This window comes from Podarcis gaigeae, assembly GCF_964106915.1.
Source record: "Podarcis gaigeae genome assembly, chromosome: 15".
NCBI lineage: Eukaryota > Metazoa > Chordata > Lepidosauria > Squamata > Lacertidae > Podarcis > Podarcis gaigeae.
The window spans coordinates 6,469,609-6,496,966 of NC_139692.1; the positions used below are offsets into that span (position 1 = coordinate 6,469,609).

The window sequence follows — 27,358 nt, forward strand, 5'->3', positions numbered from 1 at the left end:
ATTGCGTTTCTCCTGCCACTTTGCAGTGCTCATGGAAACTGGTAAAATGAGTGCCTCTAGCCCATACACCTCATGGTCAGCCTGTACTGGAGTCCAACATGGCAGCAACAGCTTTGCTGCGACCCACGTGGGTCCCAAACCACTGGTTGAAGGACTATGTCTTAGGGGAAGCATCATAACTTAGTGGTGAGGTAAAACAAACAACCCAATGGTTTGTATGAAGAAGGGGCCTATGTGCACTATGCATTTAATGCAGTATCATATCAGTTTAAAGAATCATGGCTTTCCCCCAGGAATGGTGGGAAGTGTGGTTTGCTAATGATGCTGGGAGTTGCCAAGAGGCCCCTCTTCCTCTCATGAAACTAGAATTCCCAGAGTGGAATCAATTCCTCCACTGCTCTGCATTAACAACGAAGTCACCCGGAGCTCTTCAGTACTCTTCAGTACTGGATTTAGACAGCCTTACTTCTTGCAAAGCCTGTGGAAGAGACTGAGGAACACATACAAAGTTAGGGTCATAGTAGACATAGTACAGTGGTACCTCAGGTTACATATGCTTCAGGTTACAGACGCTTCAGGTTACAGACTCCGCTAACCCAGAAATAGTACCTCGGGTTAAGAACTTTGCTTCAGGATGAGAACAGAAATCGTGCTCCAGCGGTGTTGCGGCAGCGGGAGGTCCCATTACCCAAAGTGGTCTTCAGGCTAAGAACAGTTTCAGGTTAAGAATGGACCTCCGGAACGAATTAAGTACTTAACCCGAGGTACCACTGTAGACAGAAAAGTAAAGTAAAAGGTAAAGGACCCCTGACTGTTAAGTCCACTTGCGGATGACTCTGGGGTTGCAGCGCTCATCTCGCTTTACTGGCCAAGGGAGCCGCCGTTTGTCCGCAGACAGCTTCCGGGTCATATGGCCAGCATAACTAAGCTGCCTCTGGTGAACCAGAGCTGTGCACGGAAACGCCGTTTACCTTCCCACTGGAGCAGTACCTGTTTATCTACAGTCATACCTCCGGTTGCGAATGTGATCCGTGCAGGAGGCACATTCACAACCCGCAGCGTTCATAGCCTCAAACGCCGCGTCTGCGCACACGTGTGAGATGAACCCGTTCCGGTACTTCCAGGTTCAGCACGGTCCACAACCCAAAAACGTGCAACCCGCAGCGTTCATAACCCAAAGTATGACTGCACTTGCACTTTGACGTGCTTTTGAACTGCTAGGCTGGCAGGAACTGGGACCGAATAATGGGAGCTCACCCTGTCGTGGGGATTCGAACTGCCGACCTTCCGATCGGCAAGCCCAAGGCTCAGTAGTTTAGACCACAGCATCACCCGCGACCCTCACACAGAAAAGTAGAGTGTGCTAAACAGAAAAACGAAAGAAACAACCCCAGACAGAATGACAGTGACATGAGACTGTATGGGGGCTTTGATCTGACTCAGGGACAAGGGTGTTGTTGCTGACATCTTGATTCAGCTTGGGGAGGGGTAAAATCACCCGGATTCACCTCAATATTTGGCCTCAGAACAGAGTAGTGGTATGCTACTCCAGCATTTAAAAGCTATGAGAAATGAGAAATGCTTGCCAATGTGGTGTTATGGAATAAGGGAATAAAGGAGTTGTATAACTCATACATTGCTCTGGTACACCTACCCCAACCTGGGGCTCTCCAAATATTTTGGACTGTAACTCCCATCATCTTTGAGTCTTGACTATGCAGGCTGGGGTTTATGAGAGTAGTCGTTCAACATCGGAATATGGAAGGCTGTTCTCATGGAACGAATGCAAAGGTGGTGTGGTGTCCAATGACCAGAGATTATATAATACATAGCTACAGGATGTCTAATTAAATATTATGAACAATGGCAGACTTTGTTTCAATGTGTACAATAAGAATCCGATCTTCAAGCACATCCCACAGAGAATGAGACACACAGATTAAGGGGTTTCTTTCAAAGCTAAATAATGAATTTTTGTTAGGAAACTGAATTACCAGAAGTCATTAACAAATCCTGACGAAAGGTCAGGTCTAGTAAGACAGGGGAAAATGACAGCTGTAAAATTAAAGCCTTCTTGAAGAATTATTTGTTTCACTGTACTGTGCAGGGCTCCCTCCAGCCTCTGCATCTAAATGAAAATGTTACATATCTGCCTCATTTTCAGTGGCCACATGTTTTATTCTGCTTTGTATTGGCAGTGATTAATTTGGAGCTCGTAAGGTGAGGCAGTCACAAAAGGTGGCTGATATTTTGTGTTGTTATTTAAACAGAGAATCTCCTACCCAGAAACACATGACTATGACCCTTCTAATTTCTTTTCACTCAAGGCACAAAGCCATTAGCCATTTAGAAGGAGGCGTAGACTCATACTCCACCCACTCAGGGATATGGTGGTCAGATCCAGAAGAAGAGCCTTTGGGATCAATTTAAGGGCCCATGGAGCCAAGCCCCCTCCAGATGTCTGTGGGAAGTCATGGAATCTTAGAATTGTAAGGATGGACTGCCAAGGGACACCAAGGATCACCTAGTTCAACCCCCTGCAATGCAGAAATCATAGCTAAAGAATCCCTTTCAGATGGCCACACAACTTCCAGTGAATCAGAATCCACCAACTTCTGAAGCAGTCCATTCCGCTGTTAAGCAGCTCTTACTGCCAGGAAGTTCTTCTGAATCTTTAGTTGGACTCTCCTTTTTTGTAGTTTGACTCCATTGTCTTGAGTCCTACCCTCTAGAGAAACAGAAAACAAGCTTGTGACAGCCCTTGATATATTCAAAGATGGCTCTCACATCACCTCTCAGTGTTCTCTTCTCCAGGCTAAATATACCCAACTCCCTCAACCATTCCTGGTTTGGTTTCCAAATTCTTCATCTTCTTGGTGATATCAATATCCTTCTTAAACTGTGGTGCCCACAACTGGACACAGTACTCAAGGTGTGATCTGACCAAGGCAGAATAGAGTGGTACTATTACTTCCCTTGATCTGGACACTAGACTTCTGTTGATGCAGCCTAGGATAGCATTAGCTTCCACCAGAAGGACATGAACACAACCTCACTCTTCCCCAGGGCAAATGAGGACAGAACTCTTGAACCCTAACAGTTGTGTAGAAGGAATTTCAACCTGTGTAGCATGCATGACACAACAGTTAAAGGTGCAGATGCCATGTGCTCTTTTGCATCTGCTCACTCTAAGCTGAGCATACGATTTTCTTCTGTCCCACTATAACACTTCTTCAGAAGTGATGAGGCTAAGGGTGGTCATTTTCCATGTTGCAAGCTACGCCTCCTGGATTTTTCTTCTTTTATACAACCATTGAAGGAAAATGCTTACTTATTAGTCATGTGCCAAAAGGCAAGAGGCAAGGGTGGGAGGGCACTCCATAATTAAGGTACTGTGGGTTTAAAAAAGGCATTGTCTCTGTTGCCCAGCCACTCCAGTTCAGATGGGAGAGGAACACACTGCAGGACTCCAGACAGTGGTCCAAATGCACAGGTAGCTTGATATGGGTGGAGATCAGCAGGGCCTGATCTCAGAGCTGCTTCCCAGCATACTCTGCAACATTGCAAGAGATCCTGTGGGACCATAAAATGCAGCTGCTTTGGCACACCAAAAATGTATTGAGCTTGCCATTGAGCTAGACCATGCTGTTAGATTAACTAGCTAGCAAAAAAGAACACTCAGCTCCACTAGCCCCTTTGAATTTCCTAGCTCCTGCTCTAGCAGGCAAAACCAAGGAACACACTTTTCATTAAACGAATGCCTTTTAGTATGCTCTTGGCTGCTATCTGCCTTGATAGAACCCTCATTGTAGCTGTCAAAGACCCCATCTTCCTGATGGATTACCCCCTTATCCCTACTGTTGCGATCTCACATTATCAAGGTCACCAAATATAGTGGATCCTTGGGGCTTTCCAATTGCTATGGCCAATACTTGGCCATCTATCACCAGACAGGATCTCCCCTTGAGTGTAACAGATGGCGAGCATGGTAGAGTACATTGGTCATCAGTATATCAGCCTGTAACAACTTTGTTCCAGCTCTCAAACTACCATTCATCTCAAGTAAATTACAATGAGTCTGACACCAGGTCTTGCTGAAATAGCATTTGAAGGTCTTCGTTTTCCCATTGTCCTTAAAAACTTGCAATCCAGTCCTGCACAATGGTATATCAGCTTTCACCTATTGATTGTCCCTCTTCTTTTCTCTTTTCTTTCAAGACCTGGGTGAACCCACAAACTCCACAATGCTGGACAAATGTACTTAGGAGTAAGTCCAATCTAATTCAATGGTTTTACTTGAGAAGCCATTCATAGCAAGTCTTACAGATTCCATAAAGCAAGGTATTCTCCTGAGAAATCCACAGTAGTATTGTTTTAGGATGGAGGGGTTGGTTTGGATTATGCCTGCAGGTCTAACCAACCCTGTGGTTTTGTATCTACAAAATGGGGACCTGTACAAAAGGGCAGCAGTGTAGTGTGGTTTGCCAGTGCCCAGAGCACACATGGGTGTGTGCACGCTGGCTGGGGGCAGGGGCGTAGAGGGTGAACAGAGCCTGCTGCACCAGCCCAGTCCTCATCGCCGACATGACCCCCACAAGAGCCAAGCAGGGTTGTACTCTACTGCCTGCCCACCCATGCGGGGGAAGCCCAACTGCCAATGTAGCCCTTGGTGGGGAAATCCCCACCGACACCTGCAAAGAGAAGCACCCAGCTGGGCCTCACTGGGGTCACTCCTTGTCTGCCTCCTCTCTCCGTACCCACTCATCATCCAGGGAGCACATCAAGTTAGGAGTGAGCAAGCACTGGCCGGGTGGCCATTCAGCAAGGGGGCAGGGGACATAGAAAGAAGTCCAGGCCAGGCTTCGGGGCCTAGAGACTCCCAGCAGCAGACGGACTTTCCAGACATGATCTATCAAACAACTTTCCAAAATATACAGTAGACTATTTTGGAAAGTTGTTTGATAGATCATTGCCCAATTTGGTGTTATGCATCCCATTTTGGTGTGACAGTTCCAAACTGTACTGTTTTAGACATCTCTGAAGATATCATTGTCTGATCTGGCATGATAGTTCCAAATTGCATCAATTTGGGCACCTCTGAAGATATTGATGTCCAATTTGGTATGAAAGTGTTTTGGTCTATGCTTCATTTCGAATCAAGATGGCAGGCCAAACCAATGTTTCCTACAGGACACACGTTTGTGAAACAGCATCCAGCAGGATTCAACCCTTCTGCTCTCTATGGTGCAGTCAGGAGGAGAGGAAAAGGATATGCATCCTCCTCCGAACCAAGTTAAACATTGACACCACCCCCAATTTGAATAAGAGATGGGTTCAGGTCAGGTATTCCTAGGTCGGGTCAGGGCCTTAGGTTGGAGGAATATAACAGCCCTAAAACTAACAAATTACCCAATCCATTTTAATATTGCATGGTTTTTTGTCTATTTGTTTGTTAGAATTTCCTGGCATCTCCAGGTATTTTCATTTAGAAAGGGGGAGAGAACTGGAATTTAGGACAGAACAAACTTCTGGAGAAATAGATGAATAAACAAAGGCAGAAGCCATATAGAAAACTGAATAATAATCTACTGAGTGTGTGTTTTCTTTTAAGTGAAGACACTGAAGCAAGGTCTCCATGTATAAACTAAAGGGGTGCTTTGTATGAAGACCCTTATCAACACTTATGCTCAACAGATTCCTTTGTAAACGAGTATCAAAGGGATTCATAAATAATTTCATTTGCAAGTTATTCACAACAATATTAGGTGACCTTTTCATGCATGCTGTTCCATGCTATCCCATGAATTTTCAAATAGAAACGAATCACCCTTGTTAAACATAATGTGCTAAATATTGCATGGAGATTCCATACATGACATCTTTTCATATTAAACTTTCAAGAAGAATAGATTCAGTCCCAATATGGAACCATGAAGAGAAAACACAGCAACTGAAGTGATCTGGATGCATTCAATGGGCAATCCATGTTCAAGTCCCATACTTGCACAACTTGGGACATTTGGGACACTGAATGTATTTAGAAGCCTCCATGTGCCTGGGTTCCTAATCATGTGGGAGCTCCTAAGAGCATTCAGCAGAACATTATTAGATTTTCCTGTTTTATAGACCTGTTCTAGGGCAAACACCCATCTTTCTCTGGAACAGGGATGGAGAGCCTATGGCAATTCAGACTTTTTGGACCCCAGCTTGGCCCAAAAAAAATCATTCAGGGTGATAAGCAAGGCTGCTTCAGAGTGTGACCTGAGAGCCAAAAAGAGAGGACTGGAGGGATGTGTTTGACCTTGGGTTAGCGTTTCCTCATTCCTGGTAAATATTGTCTCTCATTCCTAAAATATGACTGACAGCTGAAGTAGAATGAACAAGGACCAACCTATTGGCTTCTCCGGTGTGCACATGCCCTAGAAATTTCTTCACATTTCTACTTATTTTCTGCGAATTGTTCAGGAGCTGTTTACAGCGTGGCCAACCCATTCTAAATTAGTATTTGTCATTCAGCAAAAGTAACTGGATTCTCTGCAACCATGAAACAGACAAGAAAACCTACTGTAACATTTTCATTTTCTGTTAGGTTCCTACAAGGGAATGGACCAGCTCATGTGTACAGCAATGACATGAGTTAATTGCATAGTTACTGAGAGAAGATGTAGGAGCCCCTGGGACTGAGGCCTTCGAAAGGTTGCTGGGTCGCTCATTATCTCTTTCCCTTCTCTTGTTTCTGTTTTGCTCCATTTCATCATGAGAAACACACCGTGGAATACAAATGAGCCGAGACTTGGCAGCCCCTAAGCCAGTCCTGTCCATGTGTAATTAATCAGGCCTATAACCAAACTCAACCTGTTGTAGGTAATTTGTGGGTTAGGGGAGCCTAATTCCAACACGAGAGTCATCTTTTCTTGAATGGCAATTCTCTGTATTGATGGGCAGGCTAACATTTTCTCATCAGCTATCCCTCTCCACACCCAGTCATATTATTTCTAAATATTAAAACATACTGTTTCTGAAATGCAGAGAATAGAGAAGAGGAGAAAATGGCTCAAGCAATGCAAAGTTAAAGATGGTGGGCACTGCCCCACTGGTGTATACCTGTTCTTTGGTCCCAGGCTCCTGATCAACTGGATGGAAATGAAAGAGCCCAACTGAGCATGAACACACACACAGAGAGAGAGAGAGAATACACAAAGTCTACAAAATGCACTGCCAATCAGCATCCTAACACAACAAGGCAGGTATGATTAACTGAACATCTGTGCTTTGATTCTAGCATGCAAAGCAACTGTCTGACCCCAGGGAAGCTTACAAAAATGAATCAAGGCATGGTGGAAAGTTTGTCCACCGTGAGGGAAAGGGTGGGGGTACGAAAGAAGTAGAAGAGAAGAGAAGCTAAAAGAAAGGCTGGGTCAAATGCCTGAAGCAATGTTGTGCCAAATATGGTACTGCATGAGCAGAGGGTGGAAATTGCAGATTCCAGCTAAATATTAGAAGTAATTTCCTAATAGCAAGTGCTGTTCAATAGTAAGAAGAATGCAGAGGATTGCTACAGTTGTATCCTGTGTTGTATATCCTGGATTCAATGACCTCCAAAGTTCCTTTTGCCACTTCTATTCTGTGAATTTGTTTTTCCCCATTTAATTCTTCTGATGTAGTGCTGAGCGAAAAAGGCTCACTCCTATTTTGCCTCCACAACAGGGGGAACCAAAAATGGGGGTCTGGTGATGTGTGGGGATTAGGGAAAATGGAGGTACAACACTATGAAGCTACATTTCTTGGAGTTTTTGCGGGGGGGGGGAGAGTTGCATTTATGGAGTTGGCATCCATCTCCCACCTGCTTCAACCAGCAGGGCTGGTCAGTGATGAAGGGAGTTTCAGGCCAACAAACATATGGAGGACCACACATATCCAACATGTCCTGCTCAAAAACTGATGCTTACACAACCAAGAGGCAATTGTAAAGTGAGTCTACCTAGTGGAACTGGCTCTGGGAAATGCATTCAGAGACATCTGGGAAAAGTAATTTCAGGCAACTCTTGGAGGATACATGCCTAACTGAATGCCATGGGTCCCTGGACTGCAGTGGATGAGGCATTAAAAAAAACCCTTCCAACACCAAGCAAGAATTATCACTCCGTAAGAGTCACTCCCATTATTAAATTAAGCCACTTTTCAACTCAATGAATTCAGAAGCAGGAGAACAATATTAAAAGACTGGGGCAGTCGTATTTTTATCTCTAAAAAATCCTTGGTCTACTCAGCTTTAAAGTGAGTTATGGATTGTGTTTTAGGCTCCCCGCCCCCCACCCCAAAGTTTGGAGCTGTTTTTATTGTTTCATACTATATTTTAATGTCTGTCTGTTTCTCTGATCCTCAAAGAGAATGCCTTTATGGGATAGCTATCTAAATTCTGTCAAACCATCAATGAACAAATGATTTCCATCTGGGGCATGTTTCCTCACCTCAGAATCCTTACCAATCCTTGCCTATCCTTGAAGATATCTCCTCGGGATTGGAAAAAAAGAACTTGGTGGAAGGGAGGGTGGGGTTGTACATTTAATTCAGATGTGATCCTTCTTCCTTTTTAAGACCGAGACCCTTGTGACATTCAAAATGGAGGCTTTGTGTTGTGCTTTAAAAATCTATACAAGCAACATTCATGTATCAGTAAAGTCCAGAGCAGCTCTCCTGAGATGCCAGCAGGACTTCTTTGAGGAAAAGAACTCATTCTTTCAAAGCACAATGTTGAAATGATATTTTTTAAAAAATATGATGTTCATTGAAGGAAAATAGTGCTCCTGTAGAGATATACAGGTCTTGTTCCTGTGTAATAAAGTCAACTCCCCCCCATACACACACACCATTTCCAACTGCTCAAGAAAGGCCCCAGTCTGAAGCAGTGGGGTGGGGGTGGGGGGGAAGGATAGCAAAGGAGCATCATAATTTTGCCTTACAGTATTCACATATTGATTTCTTATGTTCCCTGGCACACAGGCTGCCTGACTCAGTTGACCGAGTGGAAAGGGATTCCATTTCCAATTACTTTAAATGACAATATCATCAAAATGTTATCTACATCAGCAGTTTGGGAGGAAAAATTGTGTGACCTGATCTTTCCCTTTCTATGCTTCAAAGCCGAAGAGAGTGAGGAATAAATATAGCACTTTGAGAGTTTGCGGCTGGGGAGAAATGAAGTTACTCTACCGTTACATCAGCTGAGAGAGAGAGAGAGAGAGAGAGAGAGACTAGTATTTTCTTGCTTGTATATTCTGGCTTGTATTTTCCCCTGCTTTAGAAGCAAGAAAAGACATAGGCCTGGTTCTCACTGAAGTAGTAAACCAAGCCAAGAAAGGTTGTGGTGTGGTGCTATAATGGGGCACGGAATCATTGCAGAAAGGCCAAGACAGAACATAGGTTAACCCAGTATGTTTAAAGGTGCTTAACATTGTATATTAGGGCTGCACATTAACATATACATTGGGACTGTGCACCAAATTCATCGGAAGTCCAAACCAAATTGGGCTGATTTGCAGGGGCAGGGATCCAGGCTTTTCTCATGTCAGGTGGAGGCAGTCTTGACTAGCCCCAGGTCAGGTAGGGCTTCCTGGAGTGATCTGGGGTTATAAGGGAGTGAGGCATCAGACTGCAGGCAGCCCAATCAGTGCAGGCAGCCCAATTTCTTTTTTCGATAGAGTTATAAGCTTGATGGATCAGGGGAATGCTGTGGACATAGTGTATCTTGATTTCAGTAAGGGTTTTGACAAAGTTACAGGTAGGTAGCCGTGTTGGTCTGCCGTACCTGAAGAAGTGTGCATGCACATGAAAGCTTATACCAATAACAAGATATAAGGTGCTACTGGAAGGAATTTTTTAATATTGTTTTGACGAAGTTCGCCATGATACTGTAGTTTTGCAGATTACAAGAAAGTAAGATTCCAACTAAATATCAGGATGAACTTTCTGCCAGTAAGAGCTATTCAACAGCAGAACTGACTCCCATGAGAGGTGGTGGACACTCCTTCTTTGGAGGTTTTTAAGGAGAGGTTGGATGGCCATCTGCTTCACCCTCTATGCAAGAGGTATGATCTAGTTGAGATCCCTGCATTGCAGGGGGTGGACTTGATGACCTTTGGGGTACCTTCAAACTCTACAATTCTATGATTCTATGAGAGATTTCAGGCCAGATTCAACTAGTGTGACACATCCCAGCTGTGGCCACAGAAGATACCTCCTAGGTGTCCTCTTCTGGTTAGCTATAGACTACCTTCATGAGAGGTGAATCCGACAGTGGCAGGTGTGTGAAAATGCAGCTGAAAGGCTGTGATGCGAATAAAATACACCATCTCAGTACATGCTGGCACTTCAAAGCCTGGATACTAAAGAAGTGCTGCAGGGCCAAATAAAAACCAACAGTTTTGGAATGAGAGAACCATCTGAAAGGCCTCAAGTTAAACCCTGACAAATACTCCTGAATGTGTTAATTCATTCCAATCTTGAAATGTCCATATTTAATTAGCCTTTGAGCCTTTTCCTAAAATATAAACCCTGCTGAGGGCAGTGTGTTTCTGAACACCAGTTGCTGGAAACTGCAGGAGAAGAGAGTGCTGTTGTGGTCTTCCAACTCCTCATGTAACCCTCTTGTGATTCAAATCTCTGAGTGCCAGATCACCTCATCTGTCTCCTGAGAAATCTCTATGTGGGACAAGAAGCTACAGTTAGAACTGGATATGGAACAACTGATTGGTTCAAAATTGGGAAAGGAGTACGACAAGGCTGTATTTTGTCTCCCTGCTTATTTAACTTATATGCAGAATTCATCATGCGAAAGGCTGGGCTGGATGAATCCCTAGCCGGAATTAAGATTGCCAGAAGAAATATCAACAACCTCAGATATGCAGATGACACAACATTGATGGCAGAAAGTGAGGAGGAATTAAAGAACCTTTTAATGAGGGTGAAAGAGGAGAGCGCAAAATATGGTCTGAAGCTCAACATCAAAAAAACGAAGATCATGGCCACTGGTCCCATCACCTCCTGGCAAATAGAAGGGGAAGAAATGGAGGTAGTGAGAGATTTTACTTTCTTGGGCTCAATGATCACTGCAGATGGTGACAGCAGCCACGAAATTAAAAGACGCCTGCTTCTTGGGAGAAGGGCAATGACAGGCCTAGACAGCATCTTGAGAAGTAGAGACATCACCTTGCCAACAAAGGTTCGTATAGTTAAAGCTATGGTTTTCCCAGTAGTGATGTATGGAAGTGAGAGCTGGACCATAAAGAAGGCTGATCACCGAAGAATTGATGCTTTTGAATTATGGTGCTGGAGGAGACTCTTGAGAGTCCCATGGACTGCAAGAAGATCAAACCTCTCCATACTGAAGGAAATCAACCCTGAGTGCTCACTGGAAGGACAGATTGTGAAGCTGAGGCTCCAGTACTTTGGCCACCTCATGAGAAGAGAAGACTCCCTGGAGAAGACCCTGATGCTGGGAAAGATGGAGGGCACAAGGAGAAGGGGACGGCAGAGGACGAGATGGTTGGATAGTGTTTTCGAGGTTACCAGCATGAGTTTGACCAAACTGCGGGAGGCAGTGGAGGACAGAGGTGCCTGGCGTTCTCTGGTCCATGGGGTCACGAAGAGTCGGACACGACTAAACGACTAAACAACAACAACTGAATCACATGGGGAACCTGCAGGAACACAGCAGTCTCTGAGCTGCAAACCTTTAGCCCTAATGCCTGCAGGCAAGGGGGTGTAATGCAGAGGCCAGACCCCTCATTGATCTCTCCCTTTACATGATGAGAAATGCTTGTTAAAGAATGCTTCACCCTCTATGCAAGAGGTAGAATACTGAGAAAGAGTTAACATGCTGATTTATGCCCATTCATTCTCTTATACAGGGGCTAATCTGTTTGCCCAGGATAAATTGATGCTGACAGTGATGGTGAGCAAACATGAGAGGAATGAGCCCTTAATGATATGGCTGATGTTATTAGATCTTGTACTGTTATGCACAAGTACAGAGAGGTGACGCTATAGTACATTAGTAAGGAGGGCTGGAATTGGATGGGAAATAGCTAGGAGACTGAATTTGTGCTTGCTCCTACCTCTCCTCAGGTCTTTAGTTGGGAACTGCTTCTGCAGCGGCAGGAGCTGAAAACCACAAGCTAAAGGCCTCTCAACCTATGGAGCTGAGCTGAGCAATTTTCCCCTTCTGCAAACAGTGCAGTTGTTGATCACACACAAAAAGATCATCATCACATAGCCAGTTCAGCTTACAACAGCATCAATGAAAGTCAACAGAAAGTTCACAAAAAGCTGTAGCTCCATCAGTCTTTGGAATACGCTCTCACTGTAACTAACATTTTAATAACAAGGTGCTGTGGCCGAATAGTGAGAAGAATTGCCTGCTATGAATTGTCCTTCTTTTATCTGGTCATTTGAGACACTATTGTTCTTTTAAGGGAGATTTATTCTATTATTATTTGATTGATAGGGATGCTCCCTATGAGATGGTGAGATCCTGTTGCAGAGGAACGTAGGAAGTTGCCTTCTACCGAGTCAGACCACTGAGCATTGTCTGCACTAACTGGCAGCGCCTCTTAAGGATTTCAGGCAAGGTTCTCTTCTTCTTTCAAATAAGAAATCATGAGTGAATGAAATGGAAACCGTTATAAAAATAAATGGGGTATAAAAACGCAACAAGAATTGTACAATGAATGAAATAGGGGAAAAGGAAAAGATCTTGCCTGTTTATACATGTCACCTAATAAAAAAATATTTTGAATGAGATTGTCACCCAAGTGACTTTGGTGTGGTGGTGTTGTGTTGTTGTTGTTGTTTCATTATTTCCTGCCTTTTCCCATACTGAAATTCAAGGCAACTTAAAAGAATTTAAATGACATTGATAAATCCAGAAGTGAGTGTTTCAGCTTGCAAATGTTTTTCAGAAGCCAAACGTCCAATGTGGCTTCTGATTGAGTGTAGGAAGCTCCTGCAGCCAATCAGCACCTTGGTTTTTGAACCGTTTCGGGAGTTAAATGAACTCCCAGAATGGATTAAATTCGAGAACCAAGGTACCACTGTATCACATGCCAGTTTCCACAAGACAGCAATAAACATCACTTTCTTGAACCAGTTATTTAGTGTATAGTCCCCACCACTCATTCTGTCTCATTCACCCATCACTAGCATTGCTTAAAAAAAATAAACAAAACACAACTGTAGCAGGGAAACCAGACAAACCTTTATCTTCCCCTCCTGCAATAAAGCATGTCTCTCCTGTATCAGTTTCTACAGCCACAGCAGACACTGTAACTCTCCAGTGGTTTGACTTTACCCACAAAGGCAAACTCTTCCATTGTCTTCAGAGACAGATGGATGGTAACAATTTCTTTGAGAGAGAGAGAAAGAAAGAAAGAAAGAAAGAAAGAAAGAAAGAAAGAAAGAAAAAGTTATTCTCAGTTTGAAGCAAAAAAAATGTTTTGTCATGCGGATGAACCCCGATGATAAATGTGTTTTATCAGCAGAATGGATTAGGCTGTTTGCATTTTGTCCCCCCCCCCCCCCGATTTCAATTTATCCTGCCAATAAGACATGTTTCATCACAGCCCGAGTCCACCATGCTGACAGAATGTGTTCTGTCAACAACCTAAATCCATCCTGTCAACAAAATCGGTTTGGTGGGGAAATAACTCAATCTCTTCTGTCAACAGAAAGAGCAAAACTGCATTGTTAGTATTTTTTTAACATAAAAAAACCCCACACAGCTAAATATTTCCAGTCTAAGAATGGGTCAGAAAGCAGGATTCTGTCAGTTGATCCATCATGTTTACTCAGGAGCTTCATGTTGGAGAGTTCAGTGTTTAACTTGCAGGCACAGCATTCGGCTTTTAGGGAAATTCAAGATTTTAGGTGGTGTTTTGCGTCATACACAGAAGGAGAGAGAGACAGAGAGATTCTTGACTTTATCATTGCTGGTAACATTTTATTTTTTTAAGGTGCAGTGCAATAGAAAGACTTTGAAACCTGTGAAAGTCTAGTATAACAGTGGCTGCACTAAATGAACTAATGAAATAATACATATTGGAATATTAGCATGTGTTATTACAGTTAAAAATAGTTACAGATGTGGTCTGGGTTTTATGGGGGGAGGCTATAGAGTGCATGTTTTGCATATGGAGCAGAGATGGGGAACCTGTGACTCTCTACAGAACGTTATATTTTCCCAGAGCCACCAATCCCAATAATTTGGGAAAGAAATTAAGGTGGGTATGTTTTTCCCAGGATCTATATTTCCCCTATTCCAAATCAGAGATCTCTATTCTATTCATAAAACTCCATGGGGGCAGAAGCCCACCCAACAACCCTTGAGATAACAGAACCTGTGCTAGGTGGGAGACATTTCCCTACCTGTATTTCCTAGGTATCCATGATCGCTATTCCAACCCCTATTCCTCTATGAAAGCTAGTGCAGAGTTATCTCTCTCATGAGAAGAGGATCTCTGTTGGGGAGGGGAGATCCACACCCCTGACCTTGGGATAATAGTGCTCCTGCTGGGAGGGTAACATTTCCCCACCCTAGACTTTCTTGGGGATCCAATGTGTCCTTCCACCACCGCTTTCCCATAAACAACTCAAGAGGATGGCTGAAGCCCACCCACACTAACGCCCCTTGAAGCCATAGGGTCTTTGATGGAGGTGACATTCCCACCACCAGTTTTTCCTGGCTATGCATGCTAGTTTTTGTACCCTGCCCCTGCCCCCATGATTCATATTGTGCTCATCCCAAAATTATAGTCTCATCTTTTTGAAGACCTGTTGTAGCTATCATTCTGTACTTTGGCAAGATTCATCGCCTCAGCAGAATTTGCTTTCAGCTTCTAACTGCCTCTCTTAGTAAACTTGAGTGGAACCATTCTTCACTTTAAATGCTTGCTCATGGTCAAGAACATCTGTTGACGTCCAGCTTCAGTTTAATTAAATGCTATTTAGCTTCCTCTCATCAGAAATGGGACTCTGGTATCTAACATTTACTGAATGAGGAAAAGATGCAAAATTTATGAGGGGAGAAATGGAGGCAAATGCAGATCATCTTCCATTTAGTCATATCACCTTGCAATCTTTTCCAAAATGTCAAGAGTTTTTTAAAAAAATGCATCTAGCTTTCTTTCCATTGCCTTGATTTCCACAGAAATCTATAAATTTTTACTAATTTTGCTTTCCCACACCCTCAAAAACAATAGGGTGGATTGTACTGAAGAAGTTGGGTTGTACTGGCTGAAAGCCCATCAATGTAAAAGGGATATGCATGAAAAGCAGAAGACAGAGGTTAGAGTCCTGGGGAAAATACCACACTCAAGACACATTTCTAAACAATGTTGGGAAGGCTATACAAAATGATTGAAAGGGGTTATAGCATAAGAGAAATGTATTTCTGGGCTGTGGACAGAGAAGAAACATCAACATAAATACACAATGTGATTATCCAGTGTGGTCTATCCCAGGCTTCAGTCTCCTTTAATGAGCCAGGGGATGCTCTGTCTTGACAAAAATAATGCCTCTCTGTGTGTGCATAAAGGACGTCTCTTCACAGAGCCTCTCATTGCATGGTGTGTTAGATCATGCCCATCAGCTGTACACAGTACCATTTCCCCAATGTGTTAAAGATAACTAGCAAAGGCCATCAGAAAAGACACAAAGAGTATATTCACACCAGCTACTTTCCCAAGACAGTCCTCAATTCCAGCACAATAAAGCAAATATTCCTGTAAAGTTTCTCATCCCTATTCCTCCTTGAAGACTCCTTGCAAAGTCTAGATGGGCATTCTGGTTGAAATGGTCTCATGCGCGGACATGCTACTTGAAAGAGCAGGTTAAGGCACTCTGGTTACAGACACCTAGCTGGCTATTTCAAACAGCAAATTGGTGGGAGCTCTCCTTTCCCACAATTCTGTTCGAGAATGGCATTTCCTTACTCGCATGCTGAAGGCCCCAAGTTCAATCCCTGGCATCTCCAGGTAGGTAAAGGCAGAAGGCTGAAACCCTGGAGTTGCTGCCAGTCAGTGTAGTCAGGACTGAGCTAGATGGAGCAATATGTTGGCAGCTTTCTGGGTTCCTAAGTGTGCTGGACCATAAAGAAGGCTGATCGCCGAAGAATTGATGCTTTTGAATTATGGTGCTGGAGGAAACTCTTGAGAGTCCCATGGACTGCAAGAAGATCAAACCTATCCATTCTTAAGGAAATCAGCCCTGAGTGCTCACTGGAAGGACAGATCCTGAAGCTGAGGCTCCAATACTTTGGCCACCAATGAGAAGAGAAGACTCCCTGGAAAAGACCCTGATGTTGGGAGAGCTGGAGGGCACAAGGAGAAGGGGACAACAGAGGACGAGATGGCTGTACAGTGTTCTCGAAGCTACCAGCATGAGTTTGACCAAACTGCGGGAGGCAATGGAAGACAGAAGTGCCTGGCGCGCTCTGGTCCATGGGGTCACAAAGAGTCGGACACGACTAAATGACTAAACAACAACAACAACAACAACAAAGTGTGCTTTGGTGTTCTGGTGAATGATAAATGATGAATTACTTGGAAAAACGAAAAGGGTGACACACTACTTCTTGACAAAAACCCATAATTACTTTATGGCATTACTTATGGCTTTAATTGGCTTTAATTGAGATTAAACAAATCCATGAGTGAATGGTCCCAACAGACAGCACCACAGGGTTTGCTTTCCTTCAGATGTGAAAGAGTGCTGAAGACTTAAGGTGACTTTGTAAAATTTGCTTTTATTTACAAATACACCAGCAGATCACAAGAAGGACTCATACAAGGCAGTCGATCTACTACTCCACATCAAGTCCATAGGGAATGTCTTCAGGCCATTCACCTTCAGCCAAATTCTTTCTCTCTTTATCCCCATCTTCAGCACTGCCAGCTGCTATTCTCTTACTCTCTGGCACACATACACATTGATTCCCCACCTAGAGCCGCATCACCTCCTTCAAACTCTGATGGGTTTATCACTCAAATACACAGAAGGGTCCCAGCTATCCAAAGATCATCTCCTCATCATTTGCTCCCATGAATGAACTATTGTGAGCTATTAACCAGCTATCTATTAGAGATAAGAATGGTTGGCCAGCATCCCTAACAACTATTGCTGCTACTACTAAAAGAGCTGGTGGGTGACTTCAGTTCCTGGGTCCAAAAATGAGTCTCGGTAAATAATTAGAAGAGACAAAGACAAAGTATCTTGGTAAAAGTTCAGCAGTAAATTCCTGTTTTCTCTGGTGTACCTTCCTCCTAGGGATTCCACTTGTATAGCAAGAACAAAGAAAGAAAGAAAAATCCTGGGTGTCTGTGTAGCTTTGCTCTGCGGAAAGGATTAGAATCTGTTTTCATTTCTCTGACCCGCTAGCTTCACTGCAGCACTGAAGCCATTGCCCATAAAAAAGCAAACAGGTCCAGCAGAACCATGCAATGACTAATCTTTGGCTGGCTATGTGACAGCCTTTAAATCTGTCTGGTCCACAGCCAGACCTTGTGGGGCAGAGAGAGATCTGAGAAGGTGTTGGCTGGTGCTCGTTGGGACTGGTGCAGTGGAAGACAGAGAGGCCAGCCATAGGTGGAGTCAGAGGCAATGGTGGACAGCGTCAACGAATCCTAGTTTTCGCAAGTTTTACTCAGCATTATAGACATCCATCTGTCTCGAGACAATGAAGTGTGCCTCTGAGGGTGAACCAGAGGATGTGCCTCTGGTAACTCATAACTGCTGCCTCCCATATTGTTTTTGCTGCATTAGTAGCACCAAAGTGACCTCCCCTGTGTGCAAGCCTGGGCAGTGTGTATGGAGATCCTGGACTACCCAGACAACAAGTCCCACCCCCCCCTCAGGGCCTGTGCTCCAAAGGAAAGCAGAGCAATACATTTGGCACCAGCTTGGCTGCAGGAGTTGCCAGAAGGTACAACACACCATCCAACCATCTTAGGGACTCTACTCCACACGGGGCAGTGGGTACAGATTTTTCCTCGGGGTTTACTCCTGAAGCCTTTCTCACAAATGAGTATAGCCATGAGGCAGCAGAGGTTTAGGATCAGATCATAAGTAGTGCTCATTAATTTCAACAGGTCTCCTCTAAGTAAGACGAAGGTTGGATGCAACCCTAGGACCCTTTATAAGTCTAAATGTGAAGCAACACAGAGGGAGAGAAACTGGCTTGGAGATGCAGTTTACATTAGTCACCGTCTTCAGACAGAGAGCAAGGAGGAATGGCAGGTGTATTAGGGTCTCATAAATGCTGGTTTGGAGCTACCAGCAGCCTTCCTCAACATGTGGCCCTTCAGGTATTGATGGGTTACAATTGCACTCATCCCTGACCTTTGGTCATGCTGTCTGGGGGCTGATAGGAGTCTCACATTATCTGAAGGGCACCAGGTTGGGGGAGGCCAAATTACACCTAGGGACACTGGGACAAGAAACACAGAATGGGCGGTTTCTGGACATATAATTTTAATACAGGAAAATCCTACTACCCAAGATTCTTTTAGTTTAAGAACCTCCCCCAGCCACTAACCTTCCCTGCATTTGTGCCTTTAAGGGTGTTTGCAATCTGCAAAAATCAGCAAGTGGAGTTTTTCCAGTACCCAGTTCAAAATAATCACCAGCTAATTGCTACAGATGAAACAGTTGTTGAAGGAATGGTTAAAGGGGCTGTTTGTAGGACTAGCAGCCTGGAGGGTGAACCCAGGACAGCTGCATGCAGAGCTGGAAGCACCACTCCCTGCCATCCTGCTCTCCCTAGGTCCTAACCAGGTGAACTTTTGCTTCAACTCTCCCCACCCCCTCCTGCCACCCTTCACAATGCAGTGAAAATGGCTAAATGCTATGTAATTAAAATTAGGTAATAGAGAAGGTATAATTACCTTGCATCGCTCTGTAAGCGACATCAAAGGTGAGCTATTATTAGTTTACACACAGCTTGACACAGTTAATGAATTTTGCCTGCATCTCACAACTTTTACAGCTGGCTGTGCTAATGGCAGCTGTTGCGTTTAGTTAACTGAAAGGGGGGCTTTCATTTATTTAGGATTTTATTTGTATTTTTTTTAAAAAAAAGAAATTATTTTCATTGATTCATAGTTTCCTAGGAAGAACCTTGATGAAGTGGCTAAAGGGTAGAAACAGCAACAAATCATCTATAAAAAAATTTTGTATTGAGATATTAAAAATCAAAACAATTTCCTATATCAAAACTGTTTCAAATACAATACAGATAAAAGACCTGGATTTTAAAAAAAACAGAAACAAAAAAGCACACCTCCATTTAAAAGGCTTGATTAAAAAGGAACGTCTTCAAAACATTTAGAAAAGACAATAGAGATGTCACCTGTGTGATATCAATGGTTAGATCATAAGAAGAATCCCTTGGATCAGGACTGGCATCCTGTTCTCAAAGTGGCCAACCAGATGTTTGTGGGAAGCCTGCAAGCAGGTCAGAAGAGCAACCGCACTCTCTCCCCTTGTGATTCCAAATAACTAATATTCAAAGCCATACTGTTTCTGATAATAGTGCATAGCTATCAAGGCTAGCAGTCACTGATAGCCTGATCCTCCATGAATTTGTCTCATCCTCTTTTAAAGCCATCCAAGTTAGTGGCCATCACTGCCTCTCAGGGGAGCAGATTCCTTAATTTTAGTTCTGCACACAGTGACTTGCAATCTCGATCACACGCAATCTGTAGTCCACTGGCAGTAGGAGTACAATATGGGAATGTCTTTAAGTTAGCATCTTACATTAAAAACCTGACAGTACCAAACTATCAAAGGCTTTTCACCAAAGCCAGACTAAACGTCTTTCCTTCTGCAGTGTTGGATGGCAGGTTGAAAGGAGTTCTCTACCAGGACAGACTTTGCTCGTGTGCTCAAGACATTGACTCCATAAAACATATTTTGTTGCATTGTGGAAAATATGAGCAAGCCAGGGCTGAACTGATACTACCCTTGCTGATACCTTTCCTGGGAAAATCAGAGGCTCACTATGTCAGGTTCCTATTGGAAGACCGGAGAAATACTAGAACATTAGCAGTGGCAAAGTTTTTATCAGTGGTTGCAAGAACCAATGATCCCTATATTCTGAACTAAATGCTTGTTTAACCTGGAGGTAGGCTGTATGAATTGTGTATTGCTTTGTAACAATTTGTTGGGTCTCTGGACCGTAATAAAGATTGTTGTTGTTGTAGCTCTGCAGTACATGAAGAAGTTCATCCTTTTTATCTGTCCTGAATCTTCCAGCATTCGGCTTCATAGTATGCCTTCAAGTTCTTGTGTTGTGTGAGAGGGAGAGGGTGATATATTATATTTCTTTTTAGCCTATCCTTCTTTGTATGATCCCAGGGAGGTTTGCAATATTATCAAAACACAAATGGTTGCAATACAGCTAATAGCAGTTTGTTATATAACAGCTCTTCTAATAGTGAATTCAGGTGCTGAATTATGAAGGCGACATATCCAAAAGTCGGTTACTGAGAAACAAAGAGGAGTTCCAGGTCTTGCAGGGGTGGGGGAAAACCTAACGGGGCAAAACGCAAACAGCAACAAACAGCAAAAGCATATGCCAGGGACAGGTTGCGGTTAGGAATGGGGGATATATGTGGCTTGGTAATTTGCACTGCCCAAAACAACATGTGACTCCAAATGCAGCTATGTTTCAAAATTTGCACTTCTCCAAATTTTATGCTGTTTATTTATTAAATGCATTTCTAGCCCATCCTTTTCTCCAAGGAGCAAGAGGCGGCATAAACGGTTCTTCCCCCACTTCTCATCTAATTCCCACAACAGCCCTGTGAAGTAGGTTAAACTGAGAGCCAATGACTGGACCAAGGTCATCCAGTCAGCTTCATGGTTGAGTGGGGATTTGAACCCTGATCTCCTAAGTCCTAGCCCAACACTCTAGTCCAGACTTTCTCAGCAGAGCATGAGACTCTGAATCTCAGGGCCATAGGTTTGAGCCCCATATTGGGTAAAAAAGATTCCTGTGGTGCAGGAGGTTGGACTAGATCAGTGTTTCTCAACCTTGGGCCTCCAGATGTTTTTGGCCTACAACTCCCATCATCCCTAGCTAGCAAGACCAGTGGTCAGGGATGATGGGAATTGTAGTTCAAAAACAGCTGGAGGCCCAAGGTTGGGAAACACTGGACTAGATGAAGCTTCTGGTCTCTCCCAGCTCTATGATTGATTCTATGAATATTGGGTCCCCAGGATTGTAGTTTGACTACAACTCCCACCATTCTTAGTTAGCAGAAGCAATGGTCAGGGATGATGGGAGCTGTAGTCAAATGATATTTGGAGAGCCAAGGCTGAGAAAGGATGCTCTAATCACTACAGCACTGTGGCTCTTTCTGTTTGGTTTCGCCAAGCAAGTGAAAATAAAAGAGTGCAACAGTCTCTCTCTCTCTATATATATATATATAGACTGTTATATGTGCATAGTCTATATATGTCCATAAAGTCTATATATTAATAAAAATAGAAAGCTGCTCATGGAGAGAAGGTGGGCTGCGTAGAACAGAGTGGGTGGAAGCCCCTTGTGTTGCCTTTTACATTCTCCCCAGGGAGACTTTCTCATGAGTAGCTCAACCCAGGCAGAGATCTCCAGGGAGAGCACAACAAGAGAACACCCCTAACAACATGCACAAATGAAAAGCTTGTAAAAATGTGTGTATTAGGACTAAATATGCACTAAAATGCCAACAAATTTTCACGAGGACTTTTTTCTTTAAATCACAGACTGATGCAGAAGTGTGATGAACTTAAGAAAGATTAGAAAAATGAGAAGCTGGGAAATAGGCATTCCTAGCTGTGGTCCATCTCATATCCAAGGGATATCTTGCAAAAAGTTATGGGGAGGAAAATAGAGCCCATACTGCCTCTATGACATCATAGCATGCTAGCTAGTAGATCTGAAATAATCAAGCGTGGCTTCTCATTATAGTCTTAAATATGCAGTGTGGGCAGGTTTACATGGCCTACCTGAACGAGATACCTGGCAGCTTGTCTATTACAATGGCTTGCTGTTCAAATGTGGATGGAATTATTCATTATTTCCAGGAAAGGATAAAAATATGATTTAAACCAGGGTTAGCCAACATGGTGCCCTCCAGATGTTGTTGGACTACATCATCACTACTTCCTTCATCACTGAGCATTATCTGTGCTGGTGGGAGTTGCATTCCAGCAACACCTGGAGGCTACCATCTTGGCTGCTCTTCCAGCAGTACTCAACCTGTGGGTCCCCAGATGTTGTTGGACTACAACTCCCATCATCCCTGAGCTCTGGCCTTGCTATCTAGGGGTGATGGGAGTTGTAGTTCAACAACAGGAAACACCACATGGGACTGAGAAGGGCACCTACTCTGTCTCCCCCTACCCTTGTGGGGCAACTTTGACAGTATATTATTGTCATTTCAGACAATTGACAAATGGGTGGCCCCACCTAGCTGTCAGCATTGGCCTGCAGGGGTGGGTGGAGGTAAAAGTCAGGCCCCTCAGGCCAAAGACGGTCTAACACGAATTGCAAAAAAACAGGTGGCACCTATACCTGCAACTGCACCAATGCTTAAACACACAACTACATTGCTCAATCACATATTTTTCATCGCATTTAAATTGCATGCCAATGATCTATTCAGATGCAGATTAAAATCATCTTGGAAAAGACAGACACTAAAAAAAAATCCATTGTTTTACTTAAACGTCATTTGGGACCTTTTGTGCCTTCACATTTCTAGTGCCAGGCTTGGTAGATTTGCATTTTTATTAAATCCTTATCAACCCTAATGCTTCCATTTGTCACAGTGCAATTATATGACGATAGAGATTAGACCCGTCCCCCCCACATTTTGTTGCCAAACGACCTCTCCCCATGACATTCAGTAGGAGCTTGGCAGTCCAGTTCTGCGAGAATGGGATTGTGGCTTGGTGGGGAAGGGGGAGAGACACAGCAAAGCAACAGCACTTAAGGCAGCATATATGTACACATAACAAATCCATTTTAAAGCATACACATCAACATGCTCAATTGGCATGCTTCAATTTGAACAGATCAGAATTTTTGAAGTCTATGGTGTTGTTTTCTGGGATAGGCAGGGCGTAGATTGGTAAATCTGCCATATAATAGGGAAATTTGCAATACTTGAATTACACTGCAGTTGGGGGGGGAGCAAACCCACCCACCTCTAATAAAGAAGGCAGTGGAGCAGGAACACAGGAGACTGTATGTCCAGAACATTTTTTTTCAGAGCAGGAACAATATCATCTGCTTTTCTCAAGCTATTCTGTCATTCACAGCAGCTGACCAGGGGAGCTCCCAATGGCTGGCCAAGAAGAAGAAGAAGAAGAAGAAGAAGAAAGGCCAACCTGGAGCTGGGTAAGTGGCCATTTTCATTTTGGGGGAAGAGGAGCATAAGATCATTAAATGCACAGCCAAGAGAGACCTAACCACACCACTGTCATTGGTCCCTATAAGTTAATTACTGGTGCAATGCATATTGAGGCACAATGAATGAATAGCACAGTAGCTCATTAAATACAACCCCACCTCATGACTCTCCTCGCCCTTTCTCTCCAGGTAGATACCCTGAAGCTGGTCTGTGTTAAGATATCTTACCAAGAAGCTCTGTAGAGCTCCATGTAACAAAGTTGATATATTTCAAGCACCAGTGTGGAACTTGACTCAGTTGTAGACATGCAACGCAGGATAGGACGAGGTCCAATAATTTTGAGTTCAAAGAATTCAGCTGAACGCAGCCTAAGTTCCAAAGCATGTATGTGTTTCCATTTGTTCAAGGTGGGAATCAGTTCCCCCTTCTCAGAAGATGTCCCCCATGTCCCCCTCGAGGAAGCCCACCATGAAAGTTGAGAGGCTCTCCTGAGTGGCATTTTAGGGTGCAAAGATCTGCAGTTAGGTGGTAGGATCAACAACCACCTCCCCACTTCCCCCAGTGCACATGGAAATCCTTCCGCTCATGTATGACTCTTAAGCTACAATTATTAGGCAGATAGCAAACGATAGATTTACATTTCCCCCGTGGAACAATACCTCAAATGAGTCCCTCCTACAATACATTCTAAATTTACCTAGAAATGAAGGCTTTAAGCTTAATATTTGCTCAGCAGAAGCCATTTTTAAAATAACAGCAAACCAAATGTGCCATTATTAGCATTTTAAACTGGCACAATGCCCATCCAATAATGCTTGGGAATTGTATAGAAATCTAGGCAATGATTTTGTCAAGAGACATTACAGGATCAGCATGTAATTCTGAAAGACAGCTGGGTTGCACAACCCTTTCGCCATTTCGTTTGGTAAAAGCAAGAGTCAGAACCAGGGGGAAAGCATAAGGAAAGTACTACCGTATTTTTTGCTCTATAAGACTCACTTTTTCCCTCCTAAAAAGTAAGGGGAAATGTGTGTGCATCTTATGGAGCGAATGCAGACTGCGCAGCTATTCCAGAAGCCAGAACAGCAAGAGGGATTGCTGCTTTCACTGCGCAGCGATCCCTCTTGCTGTTCTGGCTTCTGAGATTCAGAATATTTTTTTCTTGTTTTCCTCCTCCAAAAACTAGGTGCGTCTTGTGGTCTGGTGCGTCTTATAGAGCGAAAAATACGGTATATTAAAAGTTTCAAAAACTGGCAGAGCTCATTTAGACAGGAAATTTATCAGATACATACATTTCTCACCCATAATCCAATACGAAAACATCACAAAAGCAGAGAAATAAACAAGCTCAAGCAAAGTAATGGCAGGGTTGTGTAGCTGTTTGTTTCTATTACGTTGGGGTTTTTTTAAAAAAAAAAATAATATGTCAAACATCATTTCCCCATTTCTTCAAATCACACTAGCATGTTTGCACTGGGCAGAGTAAAAAGTGACCCAGCTGAATGAGGAAAAAAATCCATTTCCTCCACTCTGGCTTTCATCACAAAAAGCCTCTATTAGTTCCATACTGTAGTTTTCCTGAGCAGATGAGGGATCCACACTGGCATGATTTGAGCAACCATGCCTGGCAAATAGCTTTTCGTCTCTGTAGACAGGATAGAAAACACCAGGAGGGTGGTCAATTCTTTCCTAACAAATCTGTTAGATTTGCAGAGCTTCCTTTTCATTCTTATTTGAGACTATGCCAGTAATTATTTCACACAATCTTACAGGATAATGAAAAGGCTATCCCACCACAGAGTCAAAGGTTTCTGCAAAATCATCTTTCCAAAACAGAATCCTCCTTTTTTTCACGCTTGATGCTTTTGCAACATGTTACGAAGGCAGGTTGATGGCACTCTAATATAAATAGCCAAAATCTGGTGCACACATATACTTTGGTGCAATTGTGACTGATGCTCATTGGGACAAGCAGGCCAGAAGGCACAAAGCCCAACAAAAGGTGGAGGCAGAGCCAATGACAGGCAGAGGCAACTAATGCTAGTTTTATTTCCATCCTCTTCCCTACTGATTTCTACAAAGGCAACCCTGAGACTAAGGATGAGGAATCCAACAGCCAGGGCATCTTCATGGACTGTTTGTAATGAAGAAGGCAGACATCTGGAGTTTGGCTGAGAGCAGACTGAGGTTATTGGGGCAGTGTCCCATTTTCCCCAATGGGGCAGCCTCCACTACTTGGGAGCAAGCTCCACAGGCATCAAAATAACTTACTTCTGAGTAGATGTGCCTAGGCTTGGGCTGTAAATCATTGGAGGCAGAAGGTGATGGCCAGGCCCAGGCCTAGGCCCAGACATTTTGGCACCTGGGGTGAACTGTAAAATGGTGCCCTTCCCTCCAGAAACAGTGGGGAGGGGAAGAAAGATCTACATCAGAATCTGCTTCCCCTGTGGATCCTGCTGCCTGAGGTTGTTGCCTCACCTGGCCTCATTAGTGAATGGAGAAATGGATGTGGGGAGAGAGATTCTAGGGAGAGCAGGGGATTCTGGGCAAGGGGATGTTTGGTGTGGAGGGTGGGGCAGGCCTGGTAAGGGGCACACAGCACACACAGTTAGTGACTGTGCCAGCCCTCTCTCCAGCCTGGGGAATGGTGATTGTCCTATCAGCCAGTCCTCTGATCTGTGGCTGCTGCTGTTGAATGCCAGGTTGGCTTTGAATAAGACCTCACTCATCCATGAAAAATTCAATCTGGTTAGCCTTCAAGGTGAACTTACCTAATTCACCCTTTCTGAAACACAGGCTAGCATCGCTCCAGATTCTGCAATGCAATTTGCCAGCCAAGTACAAAATGCATATACCAGGGTAATGTGGAAATAAAAATGCACGTATTTGTGAAAGCAACATCCAAACATGCACAATAGAGGGACCTGCTTTGGGGTGAGAATGGTATAATATGCAAAATTGCATACAACACTGTGTATATTGGCAGAAATTCACAATAAAATGCTGGTTTTTCGTGAGGATGTGTTGCAATAAAATGTTCCAAACTGATGTGGAACTATGAAGAACTGAACTTATGGCTGGAAAAATGAGAAAGCAAAATAAAATACACAGATTCATCCAATCTTGAAGTCATGCCCACCCCTGCCTTAGAGAGCTATTCCCCCCCCCCTTTTATTCTCTGCCTTCTTCACTTCTCCTGCACCATTTATACTGCATAAAGATTGGGTGCAGGTGAATTAAAAAGTAATAAATCCACATGTGATAAAGAATGTTATTCGGTGCAAAACACTGTACAGTATCTTCTTTTTTTGGTTGGGGACAGCCTGCTCCAGAACCTACAGAACAAACACTCTGAATTTCTGATATTTATTAAACTGCATCCTTAGACTCTCAGCCCTTTCATAAATATCATTACAGAGAGCAGTGGTGCCCCATGCCAAAGTCCTGGTTCAACAATTTGCTCAGTGAACCCTCAACAACAATTCTGATCCCTGATCTGAAGGCTTTGACATCCGAAAAGAGGAACATAATGCAGACTGTAAATTCCATAAGGCCAACACAGGTAGCAATCTTTCTATTCTACAGAATATTCTACAGAAGTGAGAACGTTTGTTAAAAAGGCACTCTCTTGATGTAATAACAATGAGAATGTCATTAGATGTTTCCTTGGTGAATACGGCACAGAGTTCTGCATATTTTACTAGCTTAGGTTCATTTGATGCATTTTAAGACTGGATTGTGTTAGGAGGCAGCAAATTAAGAACTTTGTGTCTTCTCCTTCATCTGTAAATGATCATTAAAAAAACTCCCAACCCTTTATAGAGCTATGGTTGGAGTGGGGACTGTGGCAAAAGGCCTTATTATCATAAGGGGATCAATGTTAACAATGATTTTACTTGCCATGCCGT

At 43.5% G+C, this 27,358-nt stretch overlaps 1 long non-coding RNA gene across 1 annotated transcript in view; it reads left to right on the plus strand.

Moving 5' to 3' along the window:
• The first annotated feature begins 596 nt into the window (after positions 1–596).
• LOC310832268 overlaps positions 597–27,358 on the plus strand; it is a 232,992-nt gene continuing 206,230 nt past the window's right edge. Inside the window, exon 1 of the long non-coding RNA XR_014558225.1 lies at positions 597–649. This is a non-coding gene — a long non-coding RNA (uncharacterized lncRNA). The remainder of the gene's footprint in view (positions 650–27,358) is intronic.